The following is a 21,426-nucleotide window of genomic DNA, read 5'->3' on the forward strand; positions in this document are numbered from 1 at the left end:
CTTCAAATGTAAAACAGTTAAAATGACAAAGAAAGACACTATGTATTAATAAAATGAACAATTTAACAAGATGACACAACAATCATAAATATTTATGCACCAAACCAGAATGCTCCAAAACACGAGGCAAACACTGAAAAGAGAAATAGACACATCTACCATAATAGTTAGAGACTACAATTCACCACTCTTATCAATGGACAGAACATGTAGATGGAGGATCAATAAAGAGGGCTAGAAAATTCACAAATATATGAGGCTAAACAACACACTGCAAAGGCAGTGCTAAGAGGGAAATTTATTGCCTTAAATGCCTATATCAAAAAAAGGAGAAAGAGTAAAAATTCAGGAATTAACTGTTCACTTGGAAGAACTAAAGAAAGAACAGCAAACTAACCTCAGAGCAAACAAAAGGAAAGAAATAGCAAAGATTTGAGCCAAAATAAATGAAATTGAGACCATGAATGCTGTTGAGAAAATCAACAAAACCAGAAGTTGGCTCTTTGAGATAATCAATAAAATTGATAGATTCTTAGCAAGGTTGACAAAAAGAAAAACAAGGAGGAGGCAAATAAATAAAATCAGAAATGGAAGAGGAGACATAACCACTGACTCCACAGAAATAAGGGAGGTAGTAAGAAGATACTATGAGCAATTTATGCTAATAAACTAAACAACACAGATGAAATGGACAACTTCCTAGAAAGGCATGAACAACCAACATTCACTTGATAAGAAATACACTACCTCAAAAAACCAATCATAAGTAAAGAGATTGAATCAGTCATCAAGAAGCTCCAAAAAAGAAAAGTCCAGGACCAGATGGCTTCACATGTGAATTCTACCAAACATTCTAGAAAGAATTAGTACCAATCCTGCCAAACTCTTCAAAAAAATTGAAAAGGAGGGAAAGCTGCCTAACTCATTCTACGAAGCCAACATCACCCTCATACCAAAGACGAAGATATTACAAAAAAGAAAACTACAGACTAATCTCTCTAATGAATATAGATGCAAAAAACCTCAACAAAATTCTAGCAAATCAAATCCAGTGGTGCACTGAAAGAATTATACACCATGCCCAAGTACGTTTCATCCCAGGTATGCAAGGATGGTTCAACATAAGAAAATCAATTAATGTAATGCACCATATCAACAAGTCAAAGCTGGAAAATCACATGATCATCTCGACTGATGCAGAGAAGGCGTTTGACAAAATTCAACATCCTTTCCTGTTAAAAACACTTCAAAGGATAGGAATAGAAGGGAACTTCCTTAAAATGATAAAGGGAATATATGAAAAACCCACAGCTAATATCATCCTCAATGGGGAAAAATTGAAAACTTTCCCCCTAGAATCAGGAACAAGACAAGGATGTCCACCCACTATCACCACTTTTATTCAAAATTGTGTTGGAAGTTCTAGCCAGAGCAATTAGACAAGAAAAGGAAATACAAGGCATCAAAATTGTACAGTTATAAGAAGTAAAACTCTCACTGTTTGCAGATGATATGATACTATATGTTGAAAAATCCACAGCAAAACTACTAGAGCTAATAAATGAGTACAGCAAAGTGGCAGGTTACAAGATCAACACTAAAAACTCGGTAGTGTTTCTATACACTAGTAATGAGCAATCTGAGGAGGAAATGAACAAAAAAATTCCATTTACAATTGAAACCAAAAGAATAAAATATTTAGGAATAAATTTAACTAGAGAGACAAAAGACTTATACAAAGAAAACTGTAAGAAATTGTTCAAAGAAATCACAAAAGACCTAAATAAATGGAAGGACATACCATGTTCATGGATTGGAAGACTAAATATAGTTAAGATGTCAGTTCTACCTAGATTGATTTACAGATTCAACGCAATGTCAATTAAAATCCCAAAAATTTACTTTTCAGAACTAGAAAAATCAATAACCAAATTTATCTGAAAGGGCGGGGTGCCCCGAATAGCTAAAAGTGTCATGAGAAAAAAAATGAAGTCATAGGTCTCATGCTACCTGACTTTAAGGTGTATTATGAAGCTACAGTGGTCAAAACAGCCTGGTACTGGCATAAAGATAGATATACTGACCAATGGAATCGAATAAAGTGTTCAGATATAGACCCCTCTCATCTATGGACAACTGATTTTTGATAAGGCAGTCAAGCCAATTCACCTTTGACAGAACAGTCCCTTCGTTAAATGGTGCCTAAAGAACTGAATATTGGCGGGCCGCGGTGGCTCAGCGGGCAAGAGTGCTTGCCTGCCGTGCCGGAGGACCCCGGTTCGATTCCCGGCCCCAGCCCATGTAAAAAACAAACAAACAAACAAAATATAATAAAACAAGAAAATGTTTAAAAATGTTTCCCTTTCTTCCTCACTTCCTTCCTTCCATCCTTCCTTCTTTCTCTGTCTTTCCTTCCCTTCCTCCCTCTTTAAAAAAAAAAAAAAAAAAAAAAAAAAGAACTGAATATCCATATGCAAAAGAATGAAAGAGGATCCATATCCCATACCCTAAACAAAAATGAACTCAAAATGGATCAAAGACCTAAACATTAGATCTAACACCATAAAAATGTTAGAAGAAAATGTAGGGAGATATCTTATAAATCTTATAATAGGAGGTGGTTTCCTAGACCTTATGCCCAAAGCACGAGCCCTGTAGAAAAAATAAATAAATGGGAACTCCTCAAAATTGAATACTTTTGTGCATCAAAGAACTTTGTCAAGAAAGTAAAAAGACAGCCTACACAATGGGAAACAATATTTGGAAATGATATATCAGATAAAGGTCTAGTATCCAGAATATATAAAGAGATTGTTGAATTCAGCAACAAAAAGACAGACAACCCAATTACAAAATGGGAAAAAGACTTGAACAGACACTTCTCAGAAAATGAAATACAAACCTCCAAAATGCACATGAAAAGATGCTCAATTTCCCTGGCTATTAGGGAAATGCAAATCAAAACCACAATGAGATATAATCTCACACCCACCAGAATGGCCATTATCAGTGAAACAGAAAGCAACAAGTGCTGGAGAGGGTGTGGAGAAAGAGGCACACTTAATCCATTGTTGGTGGGAATGTCAAATGGTACAACCGCTGTGAAAGGCAGTTTGGCTGTTCCTCAGGAAGCTAAGTATAGAATTGTCATACGACCCGGCAATACCATTGTTAGGTATCTGCTCAGAGGACATGAGGGCAAGAACACAAACGGACATTTGCACACCAATGTTTATAGCAGCATTATTTACAATTGTGAAGAGATGGAAATAGCCCCAAAATGTCCATCAGCAGACGAGTGGCTAAATAAAGTGTGGTATATACATATGATGGAATATTATGCAGCTGTAAGACAGAATAAAGAAGTTATGAAGTATGTAACAACATGGATGGCCCTTAAGGACATTATGCTGAGTGAGATTAGCCAGAAACAAAAGGAATTCTATATGGAGAATTTCATTAGTAAGAGAGACCATCAGGAGATAAAAATAAGGTAAGATATTAGGTAATTGGAGCTGAAGGGATACAGATTGTGCAACAGGACTGATTGTAAAAACTCAGAAATGGACAGCACAATACTACCTAACTGTAATACAATTATGTTAAAACACTGAATGAAGCTGAATGTGAGAATGGTAGAGGGAGGAGGGCTGGGGCACAAATGAAATCAGAAAGAAAGATAGACAATAAAGACTGAGATGGTATAATCTAGGAATGCCTACAGTGTATAATGATAGTCAATTAAATGTACAAATTTAAAAAATGTTTGTGCATGAGGAAGAACATAGGAATGTCATTACTGCAGGGTTTTGAAAATAGATAATAATATTTTAAAATTTTACCTTATGTGTGAGACTAAAGCAAAAAAATGTTTATTTGGTACAAAATTTATATTTTGACTCGTGCATTTCTTAATATAACTTATGTGGACAGCTTAATTGAACATCATAAGGACATGGAACATAGAGTAGGGCATGAGATTTTGTTGGTTTGTTCAGAGTGATGCCTTGATAAATCCCAGAGTGATTTGAACAGTAAATAAGAAAGTATTTGCAGATCCAGGGGCCAAGATGGCGGCTTAACAATGTGCACGTTTTAGTTCATCCTCCAGAACATCTACTAAATAACCAGAAACAGTACAGAACAGCTCCTAGGGCCACGTCTGTGACCAGACACACAGCGTACCCCAGTCTGGACCAGCTGGACCGGCTACGAGCCTCCCCAGAACCGTGAGTTCCCCAAGCCATGGTTGCCGGCGCCCCTCCCCCACAGGCTGCTTCCCAGAGGGGAAAGGGAAGAGACTTTAACAGCAGCAGAGGCTGAGCCCAACCAAACACCAATTGTGGCATTAATCAACAAATTCTGACTACTAAAAATAGGCTCCCAGCTCAGGTGAACCTGGTCAAAGTGGAGGTCACTCATTTCTGCCCTGGCGCCAAGAGGTCAGGGCTGACAGAAAAGAAAAAAAAAAAAGGAAACAGAGGTTTCTGTGGCTGTGTTTCTACAAAGGCTTGACTGCCTCTGGATTCAGCAGCAGAACATCTCAGGCTGCAACTGCCCCAGGCATAGGCAGAAACAACCTCCCCAGCCTTCCCCAGGGGAGGGGTGAAGCCCAACTCAGGTGGAATCCCTTCCTCAAGGAATTCAGAAACCAGGGTTGATAATTTGAAACCATTAAAACCAGCCTACAACCTCTCCTCTGTCTCCACCACACCCCCAGCAGGGAGAGTCTGCCAAAGGTAAAGGTACCACATCATCTTATGCTGGTGGGACCTGCAGGCAGACAAGTGCCACATACTGGGCATGATAAGAAAAACGGAGTCCAGAGACTTCACAGGAAAGTCTTTCAACCTGCTGGGTCTCACTCTCAGGGAAAACCAACACAGGTGACTCCTACCCCCTGATAGGAGGTCAGTTTGGTTCGTGAAAACCCGGCTGGGGGCTATAATACCTACGTAGACCCTCCTAAGAGTGGGGGGAAAAAGGCACCATACAAGCAGGGCAAGAAACAAGAAAACAAGAACCGAAAAATTCTCCTCTGTTAAATATAAACTAAGCTAGAGGTCCAGAAAAAGTTGAACTGAGTGTCAAAGAACAAATAGACAACAAATTCATCCAGCAAGAAAACCCTAGATAAAAAAAGTGAAAGCAATCTCCAAAATAATCTAGTTAATGTAATTAAATGTATAGACGCTAGCAAAAAATAACAGATCACACCAGGACTTCAATTCCCCACTCTCATCAATGGACAGAACATCTAGACAGAGGATCAATAAAGAAACAGAGAATTTGAATAATAAAATAAATGAACTAGATTTAACAGACATTATACGACATTACACCCCACAACAGCAGGATACACCTTTTTTCTCAAGTGCTCATGGATCATTTTCAAAGATAGACCATATGCTGGGTCACAAAGCAAGTCTCAATAAATTTAAAAAGATTGAAATCATACAGAACACTTTCTCAGATCATAAAGGCATGAAGCTGGAAATCAATAATAGGCAGAGCGCCAGAAAATTCACAAATATGTGGAGGCTCAGCAACACACTCTTAAACAACCAGTGGGTCAAGGAAGAAATTACAAGAGAAATCAATAAGTATCTAGAGACAAATAGAAATGAAAACACCACATATCAAAACTTATGGGACACAGCAAAGGCAGTGCTAAGAGGGAAATTTATTGCCCTAAATGCCTATATCAAAAAAGAAGAAAGGGCAAAAATTGAGGAATTAACTGTCCACTTGGAAGAACTAGAAATAGAATAGCAAACTAACCCCAAAGCAAGCAAAAGGAAAGAAATAACAAAGATTAGAGCAGAAATAAATGAAATTGAGAACATGAAAACAATTGAGAAAATCATTAAAACCAGAAGCTGGTTCTATGAGAAAATCAATAAGATTGATGGACCCTTAACAAGATTGACAAAAAGAAGAAGAGAAAGGATGCAAATAAATAAGATCAGAAATGGAAGAGGAGACATAATCACTGACCCCACATAAATAAAGGAAGTAATAACAGGATACTATGAACAACTTTATGCTAATAAATACAGCAATGTAGATGAAATGGACAACTTTCTAGAAAGGCATGAACAACCAACTTTGACTTGAGAAGAAATAGACGACCTCAACAAACCAATCACAAGTAACGAAATTGAATCAGTCATTAAGTAGCTTCCCAAAAAGAAAAGTCCAGGACCAGATGGCTTCACATGTGAATTCTACCAAACATTCCAGAAAGAATTAGTACCAATCCTTCTCAAATTCTTCAAAAAAATTGAAGAGGAGGGAAAGCTACCTAATTCATTCTACGAAGCCAACATCACCCTCATACCAAAGCCAGACAAAGATATTACAAAAAAAAGAAAACTACAGACCAATCTCTCTAATGAATATAGATGCAAAAATCCTCAACAAAATTCTAGCAAATCGAATCCGGCAACACATTAAAAGAATTATACATCATGACCAAGCAGGATTCATCCCAAGTATGCAAGGATGGTTCAACATAAGAAAATCAATTAATGTAATACACCATATCAACAAATCAAAGCAGAAAAATCACATGATCATCTCAGTTGATGCAGAGAAGGCATTTGACAAAATTCAACATCCTTTCCTGTTGAAAACACTTCAAAGGATAGGAGTAGAAGGGAACTTCTTTAAAATGATAAAGGGAATATATGAAAAACCCACAGCTAATATCATCCTCAATGGGGAAGAATTGAAAACTTTCCCCCTAAGATCAGGAACAAGACAAGGATGTCCACTATCACCACTGTTATTCAACATTGTGTTGGAAGTTCTAGCCAGAGCAATTAGACAAGAAAAAGAAATACAAGGCATCAAAATTGGAAAGGAAGAAGTAAAACTTTCACTGTTTGCAGATGATATGATGCTATATGTTGAAGACCCTGAAAAAATCCACAGCAAAACTATTAGAGCTAATAAACGAGTACAGCAAAGTGTCAGGTTACAAGATCAACACTCAAAAATCTGTAGTGTTTCTATACACTTAGTCTGAGGAAGAAATCAAGAAACGAATTCCATTTACAATTGCAACCAAAAGAATAAAATACTTAGAAATAAATTTAAAGAGACAAAAGACCTATACAAAGAAAACTACAAGAACTGTTAGAAGAAATCACGGAAGACCTAAATAGATGGGAGGGCATACCGTGTTCATGGATTGAAAGACTAAATATAGTTAAGATGTCAATTCTACCTAAATTGATTTACAGATTCAACGCAATACCAATCAAAATCCCAACAACTTAGTTTTCAGAAATAGAAAAACCAGTAAGCAAATTTATCTGGAAGGGCAGGGTGCCCCAAATTGCTAAAAGTATCCTGAGGAAAAAAAAATGAAGCCGGAGGTCTCACACTACCTGACTTTAAGGCATATTATGAAGCTACAGTGGTCAAAACAGCATGGTACTGGCATAAAGATAGATATATTGACCAATGGAATCAAATAGAGTGTTCAGATATAGACCTTCTCATCTGTGGACAGTTGATCTTTATCCTGTCTCTCTTTTTTTTTTTTTTTTTACATGGGCAGGCACCGGGAATCGAACCCGGGTCCTCTGGCATGGCAGGCAAGCATTCTTGCTTGCTGAGCCACCGTGGCCCGACAGTTGATCTTTGATAAGGCAGTCAAGCCAACTCACCTGGGATATAACAGTCTCTTCGTTAAATGGTGCCTAGAGAACTGGATATCCATATGCAAAAGAATGAAAGAGGACCCATATCTCACACTGTATACAAAAGTTAACTCAAAATGGATCAAAGATCTAAACATTAGGTCTAAGACCATAAAACAGTTAGAGGAAAATATGAGGAAGTGGCTTATAAAACTTATACTTGGAGACGGTTTTATAGACCTTACACCCAAAGCAAGAACACTGAAGAAAGAAAGAAAGAAATGGGAACTCCTCAAAATCAAACACTTTTGCGTATCAAAGAACTTCATCAAGAAAGTAAAAAGACAGCCTACACAATGGGAGACAATATTTGGAAATGACATATCAGATAAAGGTCTAGTATCCAGAATTTATAAAGAGATTGTTCAACTCAACAACAAAAAGACAGCCAATCCAATTACAAAATGGGAAAAAGACTTGAACAGACACTTCTCAGAAGAGGAAATTCAAATGGTCAAAAGGCACATGTAGAGATGCTCAACTTCCCTGGCCATTAGAGAAATGCAAATCAAAACCACAATGAGATGTCATCTTACACCCACCAGAATGGCCATTATCAGCAAAACAGAAAATGGCAAGTGCTGGAGTGGTTGTGGAGAAAGAGGCACACTTATTCACTGTTGGTGGGAATGTCAAATGGTGCAACCACTGTGGAAGGCAGTTTGGCGATTCCTCAAAAGCTGAATTTAGAATTGCCATATGACCGGGCAATACCTTTGCTAGGTATCTACTCAAAGGACATGAGGGCAAGGACACGAATGGACATTTGCACACCAATGTTTATAGCAGCATTATTTACAATTGCAGTGAGATGGAAACAGCCAAAATGTCCATCAACAGACAAGTGCTAAACAAACTGTGGTATATACATACGGTAGAATATTTTGCAGCTTTAAGACAGAATAAAGTTATGAAGTATGTAACAACATGGATGGACCTTGAGGACATTATGCTGAGTGAGATTAGCCAAAAACCAAAGGACAAATACTGTATGGTCCCACTGATATGAACTGACATTAGTGAATAAACTTGGAATATTTCATTGGTAACAGACTATCAGGAGATAGAAATAGGGTAAGTATTGGGTAATTGAAGCTGAAGGGATACAGATTGTACATATGTTCTGAATATAAAAGCTCAGAAATGGACAGCACAATACTACCTAACTATAATACAATTATGTTAAAGCACTGAATGAAGCTGCATGTGAAAATGATAGAGGGAGGAGGGCTGGGGGAATAAATGAAATCAGAAAGAAAGATAGACCATAAAGATTGCGATGGTATAATCTTGGAATGCCTAGAGTGTATAATGATAGTGACTAAATGTACAAATTTAAAAAATGTGTGTGCATGAGGAAGAACAAAGGAATGTCATTACTGCAGAGTGCTGAAAATAGATGGTAATTAATATTTAAAAATTTCAACTTATGTGTGAGACTAAAGCAAAAAATGTTTATTTGGTACGAAATTTATATTTTGACTAGTGCATCTCCTAATGTAACATGTTGATAGCTTGATTGAACACCATAAGTACTTGGAATCTTGGGTAGAACATGAGATTTTGTTGGTTTGTGCACAGTGATGCCCCAGTGAATCCCAGAGTGATTTGATGAGTGAGTGGAAAAGTATTTGCAAAGTCTCCTTCGGGGAATGGTGAGAACGGGGAGAAATTCAACTTCCCCAAGTTGAATTCTTGATATTCTCACAAGCAGTGTGGACAACCAAAGCTATAGGCTGAGCCCCCAGTTGGGGTTTGTTCATATGAAACATAACCCTGCAAAGAATAGGTCAAGTCTACTTAAAATTTAGGCCTAAGAGTCACCCCCAAGAGAGCCTCTCTTCTTGCTCAGATGTGGCCTCTCTCTCCAGCCAACACAACAAGCAAACTCACCTACCTCCCCCTGTCTATGTGGGACATGACTCCCAGGGGTGTGGACACTCCTGGCAACGTGGGACAGAAATCCTGTAATGAGCTGAGACTCAGCATCAAGGGATTGAGAAAACCTTCTCTACTAAAAGGGGAAAGAGTGAAATGAGACAAAGTGTCAATGGCTGAGAGATTCCAAACCAAGTTGAGAGGTTATCCTGGAGGTTACTCTTACTCATTAAGTAGATATCACCTTGTTAATCAACATGTAGTGGAGAGGCTGTGGAGGGAATTGCCTGAAAATGTAGAGCTGTGTTCCAGGTGCCATGTTTCTTGATGATTGAATAATGATATAACTTTCACAATGTGACTGTGTGATTGTGAAAACTTTGTGTCTGATGCTCCTTTTATGTACCATATCAACAGACGAGTAGAACATATAGAATAACAATAAGGAATAGAGGGAACAGATGTTACAATAAATTTAGTTTGAAATGCTAGTGATAAATGAAAGGGAGGGGTAAAGGGTATGGTATGTATGAATTTTTTTCTGTTGTCTTTTTATATTTTATTTTTCTGAGTTGATGTAAATGTTCTAAGAAATGATCCTGATGATGAATATGCAACTATGTGATGATATTAGGAATTACTGATCATATATGTAGAACGGAATGATCATAATAAGAAAATTAAATAATTAATAAAAAACTGACCACCAAAATAGTTCTCAACATAGACCTAAAACCAAAAGGAGGCACCCTCGACTTTTCTAACACAATAACCCCTGGAAGCCCAGATGCTAGAGAGTCTGGAATCCCTTCTCAGTACTAAACAGTGAGTTGATTTTCCTTTTTTTACAGTAAAAAAAGCTGAGTAGTATTGTATAGAAGTACCAGAAACTGCCTCATTGGAAACAAAAACTATTTATATTAAATAAAAAACCTGTTCACAGCCTGTGTCTGCCATATTTACAGCATGGTGTAATACGTACTGTGACCAAAACCCATGAAAACAGCTCCTGGCATTCAATACCACAGAGTAGCACAGTTTGCCACATGAGAGTAAAGCAGAGGGAAAAGAGGAGGAAGTAAGAGGGAGAGCAGGGAGTGAGAGAAGGACACGTTCTCAGTTCTCTTCTGGTTTCAGAGCTTATTGGACAGCCAGTCCAGTCCTTTGTAAAACCCGTCTCCACTAGTGGCACAGGTGACCTGAATGTGGCACAGACAATGCAGTCCCAGCTTATCTGTGATATCAGCAGCATTCATGGCATTGGGAAGATCCTGCTTGTTACTGAACACTAATAAGACAGCATCCCTAAGCTCGTTCTGCCAACATCCACTCGAGCTGTTTGTGGGCCTCATCCACACACTCTTGTTGCTGTCGACCACAAAAATCATACTTTGTGTGTTCTGGAAGTAGTGGTGTTACAGAGGCTGAATCTTATCCTGGCCACCCACAACCCGCACAGTGAAGCTGATGCTTTTGTACACTATGGTTTCCACATTGAAACCTATAGTGGGAATAGTAGTTACTATTTCACCAAGTTTTAATTTCTAGTCTTTCCTGCAGCATCCAGGCCAACCATGAGAATACATACTTCTTTTTTGCCAAAAACGCCTTTGAAGAGGTTAGCAAAAATACTTTCCATGCTTATAGAGTGGTGTAATCAACACTGGCCAGAGAAACCCCTTGGTGGCCATGGAGGCTACTGCTGCTGCTTGGAGCTATGCTTTGGTTTCGCTCCCACAAGATGGCAGCCACCCACTTTTTTAAAACCTAAAAAAAGAAAGTTTTAGGAAACAAGAGTCCTTCATAGAATACAAAAAAAGACTCTATTAAACCTTCCGGTTACACATAATTCGTTTATCTTATACAGTGGCTCTGAATTTCAGAATTGGAACCCATTGTTTGTTATAATCAGTTATGAGGTATGTTGCACACAATCTCACATTAATAACAATTAAAGAGATTTAGATTTTGTAATATTGTCTGACACCTATTGAGTGCATATTATGTTCAAGGTATAGTTATAAGCATTTTCTATGGATTATCTCATTTAATAATGTTAGAACTGTGGTATTTGCATTTTGTTCTCCTGCCGTAGGCAGTCATTAATCTTCCTTTTTGTTCTTCTAACCAGAGGCTGACCAGAGCTCTGGAAAAAAATTAAAATAACCACAGGGCTGTTCATCTTTGGAATATGGAGTTCAGATTCAAGGTTGTCTATAATTTTAAGAGTTTTTTGGAAAGGGAACTGAAAACTTTATTGAACCTTTTGATAATTGTTGTTTTAACTTTTATATTCCAGTTTTTGCTTATTTCTCCACAGTGTTGTCTGCCCACATTAATTTCCTACCCTCAGTTGAGATGTATAGTGAAGTACAAAGTTAATGACTTTTGTTAACAAAGTTACATGGCTCATAATGAACTGGAAAAAATTTTTTTTCCAACATAATAAAAACAACTGCAATTTATTGAGTGTTACAATGTGCTTATTTTCTGCTAAGCACTTTTTATTGTGATTTCATTTTTGATCATCAGAATTACCCCACGATGTGTATGTGTGTTATTATTCTCTACTTTACAGATGTGGATATTGAGGGTTTAGAGTTTAAATATTTTGCCCATGATCTCACAGTTAACAATATTAACTAGTTAACTAATATTAATTAATATGTAAAGAGCGCTCAGAAATCTGTAAGAATATTAATAGATCAATAACAAAGACCCAAAGGTATAAATTTGAGTATAGATTAGGTATTCTGTGACATTGTTCATGGGATTGTTGATTGCAGAAGATTGTTGTAACTAACATCTGTATTATAAGGTACCATTTATAAAACTTTGAATTTATATTCTCAATACATTCTGACAATAACCCTGAGTAGTAGGTATATCATGTTATTATTTTTATTTTGCAGAGGAGAGTACTAGTTCAGAGAGGTTAAGTGATTTGCCCAAGGTCCTGCAATTTCTAAATAGTATAGTAGAGTCAGGGTTCAGTCACTGTAAGGATTAGAATTTAAGGTTATGGACTATTACATCTTCCATAGGTTTGTCCAAGATATTGAATATGGGGTTTCAAGTTTAATCTCATTTTCTTAGCTCTTGTTTACTTTTCTAAAGGAGAGCAAATAGAGCTACCTTACACTGCTTCACAGTCCTGTGAAAAAGCAAGCACAATGGATAGCTACTCTTGGCTTCTTTATGGGGAGGTGAAGGAATTTAAGGTCACCAACAAGGATCATCTCCCCTTTCTTCCCTCCTGGACAAACCTGCAGAACCAAGAAGGGTAATCTCATCATCTTGGGGTTGGATAAGTAATGGGGAGAAAATTAGAAGGAGGCAAAAGAGACAGACTTCATCTACATGTGCATGTGTTTGTATGTTGAAAAATGATTTCTATATAATGAAAATACAAATAACAAAAAGTAGACATTGTCAAAAGTACTTTTGAAAGATGGTGACTGAACGAGAACAGTAAAGAGAAAACTCTGCTCTTGGACGTCTTAATACCTCAAGCTCACCATGTCTAAAACTAGACTTAAATCTTCTTTTCCACCCTAAATATGGTCTACTGCCAGCATCTGTCCATCCCGTATCCGGTTATACAAGGCAAACTTGCATAGAAACTTGGAACCCTTTTTACATTTTTTTTTTTTAATTTTTAAAAAAGCAGTTCTAGGGTGGGCAATGGTGATTCAGCAGGCAGAGTTCTCACCTGCCATGCCAGAGACCTGGGTTCAATGCCCGGTGCCTGCCCATGTGAAAAAATAAAAGCTGTTTTATTGAGATATATGCACATAGGGTACAGTCCATCCAAAGTGTACAATCGGTGGATTTTAGTGTGTCCACAGTGTTGTGTATTCATTACCACAATCAATTTTAGAACATTTACATTACTTCAAAAAAAGAAAAACCCATACCACTTAGCAGTCACTTCTCACTTCTCTGTCCTTCCTCAACCCTACATAACCACATCTATTTCTGTCTCTATAGACTTATTTGTATTTACATTTTATAGAAATGGAATCAAACAATATGTAGTATTTTGTATCTGGTTTCTTTCACATTATATCAAGTATTATTTTTTAATTAGAGAAGTAGGCTTACAGAAAAGTCAAGTAAAAAATTTACAGTGCTCCCATATACCCCTGTTGACACTTTGCAATAGTGTGATGCCTTGTTACAATTGATCAAAGAATGTTAAAATAGTAATATTGGGGCCCACCTCCCAGAGCAGCACCTGCTCGCCCGGCCTGCCCTTCCTCCCTGCCAGGCTGCTCTTGTCTCCCTCTGTCCCCCTCCTCCACCCCATCAGCCCGACTTTCTCTCTCCCTCCTTCCCTCAGAGGATGTCCACCTTCCAGCTCAACCTCAGTCTGCTCAAGGAGCTGCTCGGCTTCATCAAGGTCCTTGAGTGGATTACTTCTATCTTTGCTTTTGCCACCTGTGGAGGTTTTAACAGAAATATTAGTGATTTGTCTTCCTAAAATTGCTGAAAATAAAACTGTTATACATCCACTTTTGGTTATCCATTCAGGGTGAATCAGGTGTCATTTCAGTCATCTCCAGTAAATGTGTGTGATGTAAACTGGAAAAGTCTTGTCCTTATAGGAGATTACTCTTCTTCACAATTTTATGTTAAACATTTGCAATCTTTGTTCTTCTATACTGCATTGCTGCTCTTCTCCTTTATGTTGGTTACATGAACCTATATTGGGATGATCGAAAACTTCCCATAATTGACTTCATTGTTACTCTTGTTGCCACTTTTTTGTGGTTGGTGAGCACTTCAGCCTGGGCTAAGGCTCTTACAGGTATTAAAATAGCTACTGGTCACAATCTTGTTGAGGAACTTTTTCCTTGTACCAAGCATCAAGAATGGACGTGTTATTTTGGCTCTGTCACTAGTATGGGATCCTTAAATGTGTCTGTGATCTTTGGCTTTCTGAATATGATACTTTGGGGAGGAAATGCTTGGTTTGTATACAAGGAGACCAGCTTACACAGTTCATCAAATACATCTGCCCATGGTCAGGGAAGTATTACACCTCCTGCTGGAATGTAATTAAACAGAGAAATGCACTGTGTGAAATGTACGACCTGTTGCCAACATCTTGAGAAACATTGTTTATTTCTAATAACAAATGGCTTTTTAAATAAATTGGTGGGTTTAAAATTTTGCTGCTTTTTTACATAAAGTCTGTGCCTTTCCTAGAGATTTGAGATGTAAATGTATTCTTACATATAAATTTGAAAGTTCAGGGGCCTATGATGGGATGATACACATTTTTAAATGAATGATAATTTCTTCACTAAGTTGTTTGCCTTCCGAAGAGTTTACACCTTAAGCCTTCATATATATATTTACTCAGAAAAGAGTTATATTGTAATATTATAGTAGGAACAAAATCTTTATTTGAAATATACACTACTGTAAGTTTGTACAGACCATATACTTATGATCTTTGTTTAGGAAGCCTTTATTACATAAATCATATTTAGAAATAAATGTAATTAGTTCAAATTTTATATCGGAACACTGTTCAAATGTTATGAGAGATTTTTAATTGCAAAGATTGGGTGTATGTTTTATTTCTGTTTTTCTAAATGACCTGTAATACTTAATAGTTGTACTGAAATTGTTTTGAGAGCAGGGATTTGAAAATTTTGAATAGATGTGTAATTTAGTAATTCTGACATGTGAGGTGTAAGCTTCCATTATGCTGGTTAATAGGCTAGCTATATATAAGTAGAAAGAACATAGCTCAAGTGGATATTTTGATATGTATGGGCATTACTCTTAATGATAATTGTCTGCTCTCTTTTGTTGCTTATGCTGCTTAAGCTCAGGCTGTCTAGTCTCCTTACAAGTAGAGTGAAATCTACCTTTTTTTTGGCAGACGCCATTCAGAGGGTTAAAAAAAATTAAGATTACCTTTTACTTTTGAAACATTTAATATTTACAGTCACTATTTCGAGTTTAGCATGATATTGTGAAAATAAATGCTAATCGGATTTCAGTTTCTTAGTGTTTATTCTTATTTCACAAACAGATGATTAAGGAATTAGGCATTGTAAACAAAAGTACTTAAGTGAGCTATATAATGAATGTACAGTCTCTGCACACACATTTGAGTATATTCTGAATACACGGCTTATTCACATGTTGCTTCCTAAACCTTTTGTTGTACTGGGATCCAGATTTCCTGTTCTTACAACATGATTGTTTATATGTGAAGCACACTTGCTATTGCCTTATTTTTGTTCCTTTTTGCTCATGACAAGAATTGTCAATGTGAGAATGTATGTCTTTTATGCAACCAACTTGATAAAGAAGTTGAAAGAAAAAAAGAGTAGTAATATTAACTATATCCATAGTCGACATTAAGTGTTTTTCACCCCATATACTACTCTATTATCACCACCTTGTATTAGTGTTGGGCATTTGTTATTTCTTATAATTCATGAGAGAATATTTTTATACATGTATTATTAACTCCAGTTCATCATCTACAACAGAGTTCCCTGGGTTATATAATCCCCTGTTTTATCTTGTTTTATTCTAGTAGCATACATGATTAAAACTTTCCCTTTCAACCCCATTCACATACATAATTCAGTGTTGCTAATTACACTCACAATAATGTGCCACCATCACCACCATCCATTTCTAAACCTTTACAATCAAACTAAATAGAAATTCTGTGCAAATTAAGCATCAGCTCCCCATTCTCTACCCCAAATTTGTCCCCTAGTAACCTATTTTCTAGATTCTATCTCTATGAGTTTACTTTTTATAATTAATTCATATCTGTAAGATCATACAATATTTGTCCTTTTGTATCTGACTTATTTCACTCAGCATCATGTCCTCAGTGTTCATCCATGTTATTTCATACATCAGGACTTCATTCCTTTTTATGGCTGAATAATATTCCATTGTATGTATATACCACATTTTGTTTATCCATTCTTCAGTTGATGAACACTTTGGTTGCTTCCATCTTTCAGCAATTGTGAATAATGTCGCTGTGAACATTGGTGAGGAAATATCTGTTTGCATCCCTGCTTTGAGTTCTTCTGGGTATATACCTAATAGTGACTTTTAGAATAACCCTACTGAGTGTTTTGGTTCTTTTAAATGTCATTCTTAGTAAAGGCTTGACTCCCAATAGTAAACAGAAAACTATCAATAGTTAAACAGGCTGAAAATGCTTTTCACAAAGATAGTGCCAGAAGCAAAGAAGGGAGCCCCTGTCCCTCCCAAAACAGAAGCCAAAACAAAGGCTTTTAAAGTCAAAAAGGCAGTACTCAAAGGCATCCTCAGCCACACACACACACAAAAAAAAAGATCTGTACTTCAGTCACATTCCACTGGCCCAATATGTTGTGTCTCAGAAGACAACCCAGACATTCCCCAGGAGAAACAAGCTTGACCACTGTGCCATCATCAAGTTCCCCCAGACCACTGAATCAGCCATGAAGAAAGTTGAAGACAACACACACTTGTGTTCATTGTGGATGTCAAGGCCAATAAGCATAAGATAAAATAGACTGTGAAGAAACTTTATGGGGCGGGCCATGGTAGCTCAGCAGGCAGAATTCTTGCCTGCCATACCAGAGACCCGGGTTTGAGTCCCAGTGCCTACCCACGTTAAAAAAAAAAAGAAAAAGAAGAAGAAGCTTTATGATATCGACATGGCCAAGGTCAACACTCTGATCAAACCTAATGGAGAGAAGGAGACATATGTTCCACTGGCTCCTGACTATGATGCTTTGGATGTTCCCAACAAAATTGGGAGAATCTAAACTGAGTCCAGCTGGCAAATTCTGTATATAAGCTTTGTGACCATTAAAAAAAAAAAAAAGTGGGGGCAGTGCAATGATGGCTCACTGACAGATTTCTTGCCTGCCATGCTGAAGACCTGGGTTTGATTACCAGTGCCTGCCTATGCAAAAAAAGTTAAGCAGGCTAGTTCAATCCTGCATGTGGAGTTGGTATGAAGTTTATGAACATGTATGGCTAAAAACTTCACTTTTGTGAAAACTATTTTTTAAGCCTCAATTTTTGGAGTGGTTTCCCACATTAATTTGTCTTATCTGTGACTTAGTGTCCTTATGTGAAAAATAAGGATGATAAACTCTTCCTCACTGGGGGGTAGTAGAAATTAATTAAAATTGATTCTCATCCCTGTATATATGATGTTCAGGGAAAGTGGCATAAAAAGTGTTGGCACATGGTACATTTTTAAATTGCCATGTCCTGAAGGCATTCACTTGGTGGTTTGCTGCCATATCATATACTTTTGTGAGCTTTGAAGGAATAAACCTGGATATGTTTCATTGAGGGAAGAGAGAGAATGTCCATCTTTTTTTGGAAGAACGATGGGAGTTCCTGAAGGTAGGAGTCTTTCCTCAGAGCTAGTAATCCATAGCATTTAGATGGGATACAGTAGATATGATTAACCAGTTCTACAGGTATAGAAATTATTCACTGTCACAGAGCAAAGAGGGTTATCGCTCAGTTTCTTTGAAATTGTACATCTACCTTTCTTTGATTCCACTTTCCTAGTAGGATGAGATTCTGGGGTTGGTCTTGATTTCTTGTTGTTGGTCATTCATTTATCTATATGGGCTTTTAAAAATGGCTTAAAGTTAAATAAAATGTGGAAGCATGTTTTAAGAGTAGTACAGCAGAAGTCCTATTACTTATATATTCATTTATCTAACAGAAAACTATTTAAGACTGTTAGATAATAAGTGTGAGGTAAGGATTCCATCTATACCGTCTTATGTTTCAGGGTTAAAAACTAGGGAGGACTATATTCTGGAGCAGCTAGAAGGAAACATCTGAGATCATAGTATGGTAGCCCCTGACAAACTGTGGGATCTGTCTTGTAACTATTTGTTGAAGAGTGCTTTGAAAACTATGCTCATTTCTTTCTTTGCTTTGTATATATGTTATATTATACGATTAAGAAGTTAAAAAAAAAAAACTAGGGAAGAATAAAATCAACTAGAGATCTAGGCTGAGGCAGAAGAGAAAAGGGAGACCTACACTGGGGCTGGAGACAGAATGGGATGAAGCCAACAGGACTTCATGGGCCACACTCTGTAGCCTGGCTGGGGGCCAGGTGTGCTTCAGAATCACAGGTTGGTGGTTTAGCTCTGTGCTAGGCATCTCTTTGTTATACGCCTCAAGTGATATGTTTTTATCTCAGAGGAGCTTATAGGTAAACTTATTTTTTATCTTTTATGGGACCTCCTGAAGACTCCTCTTTTTATTCAGAAAAGCTTGGTGTGATACAATCGGTGAATTGAGAGAAAGAAAAATTGATAGGCAGACCTGCTGATTCTGCTGTTGAGGTGTGTGTGTGTGTGTGTGTGTGTGTGTGTGTGCGCGCGCGCACGCGCGTTTGTCCTTAAGTATTGGTATTTTTTACTTCAGGATTGATTCCCAGGAGTGGCGTTACTAATTCAAAGAGTATGTTTAGTTTAGTTTAGTTTTTATTTTTATTAGAATAGTGATAGCTTTACAGAAAACTTGTACATAAAATACAGACTTCCCATATATAACTCTATTATTAACACTTTACATTAGTGTGATATATTTGGTATAATTCATGAAAGAGTTTTTATAATTGTACTATTAATTATAGTCCATTTACAATAGAGTTCACTGTTTGTGTATTATAGTCCTGTTTGCTTGTTTACTTAATTCTTATTCTAGTAACGTGTACAACCTAAAATTTCTCACGTTTAGTCACATTCAAAGATATAATTCAGTTCTATTAATTACATTCACAGTGTTGTTCTACCATCACAACCATCCCCTACCAAAAATTTACAGTCAGTCCAAATAGATACTCTAAAATTTAAACAGTAATTCCCTATTCTCTACCCCCACCCCCGCTGCTGGTAAACTATATTCTAGATTCTGACTGTATGATTTGGCTTATTCTAATTATTTCAAATCAGTGAGATCATACAATATTTGTCCTTTGTACCTGTCTTATTTCACTTCACATGATGTCTTCAGGGTTCATCCATGTTGTCGTATGTACCAGAACTTCATTTCATTTGATGACTGAGTAATAGCCCACTGTGTATATATACCCCATTTTATTTATTCATTTGTAGGTTGATGGAAACTTGAGTTGATTCCATTGCATAGTTTTTTAACTTTAGTTGTGATGCTAGTTAGTTGACAGTGGCTTTGGTGTGAAGTAATAAAGGCTTGAGCTGTGGCTTTTGAAATAGCAGGCATAAGTTGGAAAACAGACAGATATGTATTTCATCGTATCTGTGACACCATCAATTATAAAATGCCCATTATTTTATGTACCATAAAGAAAAAAAAAAGTTGACAGACTGACACAATGCTTTCTTATTACTTAGAATTTTTATATTAAGCAATAATTCAGGTTTACAGAACAGATTTTTATGTATTGCTCTGTGTATATATAAAAAGGAAAATGTATGTGAAATAAATTAAGATATTCCTAAAGCATTTTCATATTCAGAGTCCAACTTCTTGTTTCAGAGTCATTGTTTGAATTTTTTCATGTAATATTGTTCTCTATGCCATTAAGACCGTGGGTGGTGCTGAATTTCTTCAAAGAATACTATGCTAATTTTCTCTGAGAATTTTTTCCAAGTTGCAACAAATTTGATGCTGATGCTTATTGATCTCACTAGAAGTATCATTGGGAAGGTTTTCAGACAACAACCAAGACTCATCTCTTTCTCAAACGGTACTAAATTGTTTGTTGACTGATAGACAATGGTTTGCAGTTGTCTGGTCATTCCTTCAGGGTTAACAACCCTGTTTGCCTATGTACAGGTAATGACAATTATGTCCCAACTGTTGCCTAGTCCACAGCAATTATCGGATATATCCCACTTTTAAAGGATTGATAAATGGGGGGAGAAAGACATCTCAGAATTAATGGATCTGGTAGAATTGAAATGCTACCTTTATAATTTGGGGGAAATTGCTTAACTTTACTAAATAAGCTTATGTAGAAATACTGTGGTCAAACCTGAAGTTGTTTGTTGCAAATTACTATGAGGAATTCTACTAACATTTTTTAAAATTAATTACAGCACTGAAAAATTTAGCAAATTGCCTGGATATGAAATTCTAGAGTATTACTGACCTATAAAAATGGCTGAAATTGTTTGAAATTGGCTAATAATGTAATCTAATGTTTCCCTTTTTCAAATGCAAGGGGTTTTCATCACAATGAAATTTGTTTTTATAATATTATCATTAGGCTTACTATGGGCCCATATGATACTATAATGATATAACCTGATACGTTAAAATTTGAAGACCAGAACTTATATAAGATTCAGATTTTCTGTGAATTAAAAATTCTACATAGAATATAGAAACCTAGAAAGCATAAAATATAATCCCATAAAGTAGGTATGGCAACACTAGCTGCTTATGTTATAATAAATATATAATAGCAATAATTCTTGAAACTTTTTTTTTATTAGAAACCAGGACAAAACTGAATCTCTAGAGAAATAATTATTTTACGAGTTTGCACTATTTTTTCCATCCCTTTATTTGTTGTCTTTTTGGAGGATTCTTTAACTGTAAAATAATACTATGTACATATCATATATCTGCCTCTGTGTGTGTATGTATAGATATAGAAATACATTTATCTAGGGAGACACATTAAAGCACACACACAAAGTAGTACTATTGTAGCCAAAAATAATTTATAATTTTCCAGATACTTGGGTGAAGTATGAACATTTTTCTTTTTTACTCCTCTTAGTAAACTACGTATAAGGAATGGTGTCCTATTGAGTGTCCAGTCTACTAG

The 21,426-nt window shown here is 36.6% G+C and overlaps 1 protein-coding gene and 2 pseudogenes across 12 annotated transcripts in view; 2 read left to right on the top strand and 1 right to left on the bottom strand.

Moving 5' to 3' along the window:
• NRF1 (nuclear respiratory factor 1) overlaps positions 1-21,426 on the top strand; it is a 145,194-nt gene that overhangs the window by 59,778 nt on the left and 63,990 nt on the right. The window lies entirely within an intron of this gene.
• LOC143657310 (synaptophysin-like protein 1 pseudogene) lies at positions 2,489-19,984 on the top strand (annotated as a pseudogene).
• LOC143657369 (ADP-ribosylation factor 1 pseudogene) lies at positions 10,684-11,226 on the bottom strand (annotated as a pseudogene).

The sequence above is a fragment of the Tamandua tetradactyla genome, chromosome 1 (assembly GCF_023851605.1).
Source record: "Tamandua tetradactyla isolate mTamTet1 chromosome 1, mTamTet1.pri, whole genome shotgun sequence".
Classification (NCBI taxonomy): domain Eukaryota; kingdom Metazoa; phylum Chordata; class Mammalia; order Pilosa; family Myrmecophagidae; genus Tamandua; species Tamandua tetradactyla.